Below are 6,479 nucleotides of genomic sequence, written 5' to 3'. Positions count from 1 at the left end.
AACTGCAGGTCCAAAGTGTCCCAGCCAAGAACCCACACCTTGCCTGCCGTGAGGAAGGAATTTACCCCAGGTGGAAAGTTCATCGAACATGCTGCACCGACTATTTGAAAATTACTTTTTCCAAAAGCCCTTCAGAAACCAGTAATCCTGTTAGCTCAGCTTCTGGAACACTTACCTACCTGCAGTAAAAAGTAATTACAACTGTCAGCCAGCAAATAATGGCTCCGGTGTCTAAATGAATGGGGAAACTGCTCTGGAATGAATTACTGTTCCGAAGTGAGTCAGCTCAGCCACTCGTCTCTGCTTTGGTTTGCTGACAAATTGGGCCATCTGCCTAAACCAGCGAGGAAGGGTGAAAAGGTTGAAGGAGGTTTAATTGGTGGAAATAAGGCAGAACAGGGACTACCCAAGGCTTATTGGCTGAAGGGATTTTCTGAGCCATGCTAGGACTGAGACACCTTTGAGCCATTCCTAAAGATATGGGCATCCTCAGCTGACTTCAGGTCAAGGACTTGGCCACGGACTGCATTATAAAACCTCTGAATCTCCGACCTTTTCCTCCTGTTCTTTGCCAGTGCTCACTACATTTATAAGAAAGTCTGGAAGACAGAAATCCCCATGCCCTACCCACAGCAGAGTAACAATGTCAGAGAGTGTCAGAGTAGATCATTTCCAAAGGAAATCGATGGGAAGGGTTAGGCAAGGACAGGAGTCAGTTTGTGAAAGGAAGCATTCCAGTACATTGGTGCAATGCCTTTCCAGTGATACTCAAAGCCCCCGTTGCCACTCAGGACGCCTAAGGCACCCCACTTTCACCTCCTGAAAAGCCAGCTCCACCTCGGTTGATACCCCCGTGTCACTCCCAGCTGGTAGAACTGGGGTACAGCAGAACCTCCTCTGGGGGAGAAGGTCAGCATTCTGGCCCAGCCATGCCTTGGGCCAGCTCTTGGGTTTTCCAGGCCTCAGTTTCGTCACATGTAAATGAGAGGAAGAGTTATCATTGAGGTCTCTCCTACCTGGAAATTCTCTGCTAGATTCGGGGCACAGTTGGGCTGTGAGGTCGAACGCGGGCAGGATGCTGTAGGCAGCCAGCTTTGGGGATGAGGCTTTCAAGAACTCTCAGGCTGAATCCAAAGGTTTTCAAAGGGCTCCTGTGCACGGAGCTCCTAAGGGCATGGTTAAGTCCTGGGGGAAATTTACGCAGACGTCTGCGAATCTGGAAAGGAGTGGATCGTCAGGCAGAGACCTGGCTCTGTGGCAGCTGTGTGCTTGGAGGCCGAAACCTGCTGTGACTGACTGAACTTGCTCAGCCTTGATATTATCCATTGTCCTCTGCAAATGAAGGCGAAGCGCAGTGAGAACGTGGCGTTGGGGAGCACTGCCGATGCAGAGAGCGAGTTCGCCCCCCTAAGCCTCAAGCTTCCTCCTTGGTCTTCCATTTAATAACAGCAAATTTGGAAACTCACCGGTGCCTGCAAAAGTAACAGTTAGGTAGCTGTGTACCAGCTCCTGTGTTTTGTTCTCTCTTTAGCCCCAAGTTTAAATATTAATATTGACTCATAATATTAAACATCTAACTTAACTGAGGATGCATTTACTCGCTGGAGACCAACAATAAAAGATGTTGCTAACAAGACATGAATTCTTTCCTTAACAATTATTCCTGAGGTTAGTTGCATAAGTAACAGTAGTTAAGCAAATGCCTGAAATAACTATTTACTAATTATTAATTCAAAGTGTATTTTCTCTCTCTCCACTGTAGATTCACTTTACTAGTATAACTATGAACATTGTTAATAGGAAGTGTATATTTAATGTGTATCTATTAATGATGTCATGACTTTTAGTGAACTGCTTTAAGCTGCTTATTAACTTTGCTTTTGTAAATAACAGTTTTTGATGCAAGGACGAGGAAAATAATTCACCTGTTTTTTTACAAAGCACTTTGTTTGAAATATTTTGCAAGCAAATATGACCCTATGGCACTCCCCCACCACCCATCAGATATGTTTTGTTTCAATATAACATTCCATATTCATTCTGTAAGCATTCCAGTGCTGCTCTTTGCCGATGACTGGGCCAGGCACCAGAGTGCTGTAGGAATTGAGAATAAGCACTTGACTGCTTTCTGCTTTTATTTTCACTGGAGAGCTCTTTTCATTCTCAATGTTGACACTCTGGAGAGCCCGTTCTTGTTTCAAGATTTTAAACTCTGCAGACAGCTCCCAAATCAGCATTTCCAGCCCTGTGGACCTCCAGGCCCATGTCCCCACTCAGGCATTCTGTCATCTGAAACCAAACTCCACCTCCAGGCTGGTCTCAGTCTGGAAGGCTTCTTTTGCTAGGCCCTGAAATGCGAGGTGTGGACGGGTGTGGGGAGGGGCAGGGGAGGTGTTCCATGTAGCATATCAGCAAACAGAATTAGGAATGAAAGTGGTGTGGCACCCCAGTCAGGCTCCTGTGGGTACTTCAGGCTGGGAGGAGTGAACCCAGCCAGCAGTTAAACCTTGCTTTTGGTTGATGAAACAGTGGGCGACATTAGTGCGCCAAATGTACTGGAAGGAGACCAGAGGCCAGGGGGTCAACCAGGAGGCTGTTTCAATATTGCAAGTGTAGCATAATGATAATATGTATTGATTAAAATGGCAGACCATGTCCATCCTTTCAGAGGAGGAGAGTGTCATGGACTCTTTGAGAATAGAATGAAAGCTAGGAGTCTTCTCCTCAGAAAAATATGCATACATGTACCAAGGATTATGTGTAATATTTTTTGAAGGGAGGTGGTTTCATGGGTCCCAGAGGATTGATGAAATAAATGGATTTGGGACCCCTGCAAAAAAATAGGAATATTTGCACACATGTAACTGGTGGAAGCCAATAGGAGACTTGGAGAAGGAAGTTGTTTGGGGAAGAAGGGAACAGGTTTAGTTTCATACAACAGGACGTGTGGAGATGTGGACATGTGTTTTGGAAAACTGGTCACGTTTCTGGAGCTGTGAGGAGAGATGCTTGGCTTCAGGGGAGATCTGAATCATTTGGTTCAATTGCAAGAGTTTGCGTTTTGAGAATGAATGAGCTCCCTGAGTTAAAAAAAAAAAAAGCAGAAAGCGATTGAGTATTTCCTAATATAAATAATGGAGCAATAAATATGTGTGTAATATTTCTAGGAGAGTTTGAGATCACTGTTATAAAAACCATATATATAAAAAATAGACACTAGGTGAATTCCTCAGTAAATTATTTCATTAATATTCATTATAAAGCTTAAAAATTAAGTGAAGTTGTAAGAATCAAGGGCAGGATAGGAGTTGACTATTATAAATGATAGTTATTAAAATAAGCTTAAAATGAACAGATATGTCAAGATGTCTAAACTTTTCAAAATCATTTTCACGGTGTCTATAAGTTGCAGTGGAGACAGTGGACGTCGAAACAGCATGCCTGCGCGGTTCCAGGTTCTCTGCCTACATCACCCCGCACCGGCAGCTAAAACAGCAGCATCTTTGACCCTGTCATCTGGATGCAAGTGGGGCCCTTTGGAGACGGATCTCCCAGGAGCCAGTGCTTGTCCCAGAAGAGAAAAAGGAAATGATATAGTTGGTGCCCAAAATGTCCAGTCTGCTGCCCACTCTATGCAGGAAATCATCACTCTGACATTTGGCTTTGGGAATTCACCAGTTCTTCTAACTGGGGCCGAAGTGACACACCTATTCCAGAGACTGAAGTGGGACATATCCCTGAATCTTCTCTCAGTCACCCTCCCAGGCTTCTGCCACCTTCCTGACAGGTCTGGTGGTCGCTGGACAGGCCATGCAGTGCCCTGCGTGGGTCCAGGCTGGGACTGACAGTGCTACAGCCACAAACCACCTGGGGACTGAGCACTGGTCACGACCTTCTCGGAACCTACGCCCTATTCACTACAACCTATGCGAGGTCTCTACATCGGGTGCTTCAGGTAACCCGAAAGCAGAGACTTTAGAATGAATTATTGGGGTATATCTAGGCAGAGTGATTTATTTACCAAGAAAATTGTCTGTGGTAGTTTCAGAGGCCCAGAGTAATCTTTACTCCCTAGGTGCTACACAGCTTTTGGGACCCATTTGGATAGTTGTGGCATAACAGGCCTAAAAGACCTCCGCTCCCCACAACTTGCAACTCCTGGAATCCTGTTGCTTAATTATTTTTATGGCACTCGTCTCTCGTCAGATAACATCAAATGACAAGGGAGGTGACTCGCTCCAAGGACTCGTGTCCGGTCCCATTAGCAGATGAACCACATTATTGGTAAGCTGTAACTCTGTAGCGGTCACTGATGTTTTGCATGAGGACCCTAAGGTACACACCATCCCTCGTCACTGAGGAAGGACCAGACGACAGCCCACTAGGTCTTCAGAAGTGTCATTTACAATAAGAGTTGAAGCAAAAGAAGATTTTCTCCTTGGCTCCAAAAAGCAAATTACCCAGAGCTGCCTCGGTCTGTTCAGCTGGAGAAACCAGGGCTGCTGGCCCTTGGGGACTGTCCTGGGTAAGGGGCTCCTGGAGGGTCTTATACAGGCCTTGTCAGAGGGGAATGGGTTTAAGGCAAGGAGGAAGCAGGAGCACAGGGTTAGGAGCCGTAAAGCCATTCTGAGCATCGGGTCCAAGGCTGTCGGAAGGGCTGCAGGCCAGGAACAGGTTGAGGGCAGGATGTGCGGGGTCAGGCTGGATGTTATGTCCATATGACATGCCAGTGAATTGGGACGATCCTTGTGGCAGAGGAGGCAATGGCGTTGAGGGGACCTGTTCTAACTGGGGGTGACCAAAGGAATGAGGATGGATTGGTCAACTAAGATACACCAGGAAAATTCTAGAAATCTGAGCTTCTGCTGTATTTTTGATACAGCAATAAAATGCCTAAAATCAGAGTTTGAAGTCTCCTTGTGTGATGGGTATTTCATGTCATGGCACAAAGGACAATAAATGCTTATCAGTTATACGCCACCCCCTCGTCTCAAGCACAGGCTTCCTTCTGGTGTTTTATATGCTCTGGTCTCAGCCTAAGTAGCCATCGGGTTCCCCAGCGTCTTGGGGGTTAGTAGTGCAGCATCTTGTCATCAGGCCTATTTTTGTGTGGCGATAACGGGTCTTTCCTTCCTGCCTTCATTTGTTCCATTGAATAGTAAATTCCTTGTGCCAAGTGAAAAGCTTCCCTTTCTATCAGCACATCTGAAATACCTGTTGATTTAAGGCTACCAGGCAGAGTGCGTTGAGCTGGCTGGAGGAAGCCTGGGCCCTGCAGGATGGTGTGTTTACAGTGTCCAGCTGGCTTGCTGGTGCTGAATCTGGATTCCCACTGCGCCCATTTGCTGTTTCTGTCACCCTGCCAACGGCTTCTTCTCACTCCCCACTGCTCTTCTCGCTCTTGTGTGATTGTGAGAGCAGTTCAGTGAGCCCCCCTCTAACCTTTCCTTGCCTCGGCCTCGCCTCCCTGTGAGTTTTCCAGCAGGGACTATGTTCTACACAGAGTGCCCCTCCTGAGAATGACACGGGGTTTCCAGGAGATTAGAAAAAAACCTGGGGGAATGTCATCTCTGTGTTATACTCCCTCAGCCCTCGGAGCCCAGGGCAGTTCTAGAAATCTTGTCAGTGCTTACTAAAAGAAATATGAAAAGAGATCAAACACAGGGACACATTTAGGTCTTGGTGCAAAGTGTAACGATCCCTTCTGGCAGTTCTAAGTGTTTAGGATGATACGACATGTCAGTACTTTCAAAATCTCAGCTATCTCTTGCTAATACACTGGATCCTAGAGATTCTTGCTTTTGAGCACTGTGGATAATGATGGCTCGCTATGATTTACAATTTCTCAAGGGCAGGAGACCAGGTTTTCCTGAGCATTCTGATTCTGAAAGGTTCACTTCTGGCAAGTTCTTCACAAGCCCCCCAATATGGAGCCCAGTGTCTCTGGCCGGCATATTAGAGGTGCTAATTTAGTCTTCTATCTTTATTACATGATCCCGTTTAAAAGAAAAATTCCCCAGTACTGTTCATCTGATTGCTTAGGGTCTCATGCCGTGATATATAAAGTTTTACAGAAATCGAAAAAGTAATGAATAACACTCCTGGCAGTAAATACAAAGTCCATTAATTCAAAGCACCAAACATCGATTTGTAGAACACTATAGCACAGTGTAGAATAACATTATCTAAAGTGTAAGGATGGGAAAGTGGAAATTAACTTAATTGTTAATGTACTTTTGACTGCTCAAAAAAGATATTGAACATTAATATAATTTAATATATACACTGACATTTATTAAACTACTGAATCACAAACAAATGAAGCATCATGTATTTAAGTATTAAAGAGTCAGTGGTGATAAGTAACTGCAACATCAAAGAGGAAGCCATTATCAGCATCTTCTGCAGAATCTTCCATAGATTGTGCAACCCCCATGCTGAAGTCTTGTGAGAAGTTGCAATCAGCTGCTTGGTAATCT

The sequence above is a fragment of the Pteropus vampyrus genome, unplaced genomic scaffold, assembly GCF_000151845.1.
Source record: "Pteropus vampyrus isolate Shadow unplaced genomic scaffold, Pvam_2.0 Scaffold32, whole genome shotgun sequence".
NCBI lineage: Eukaryota > Metazoa > Chordata > Mammalia > Chiroptera > Pteropodidae > Pteropus > Pteropus vampyrus.
Note: the sequence above shows the minus strand (reverse complement) of the source record.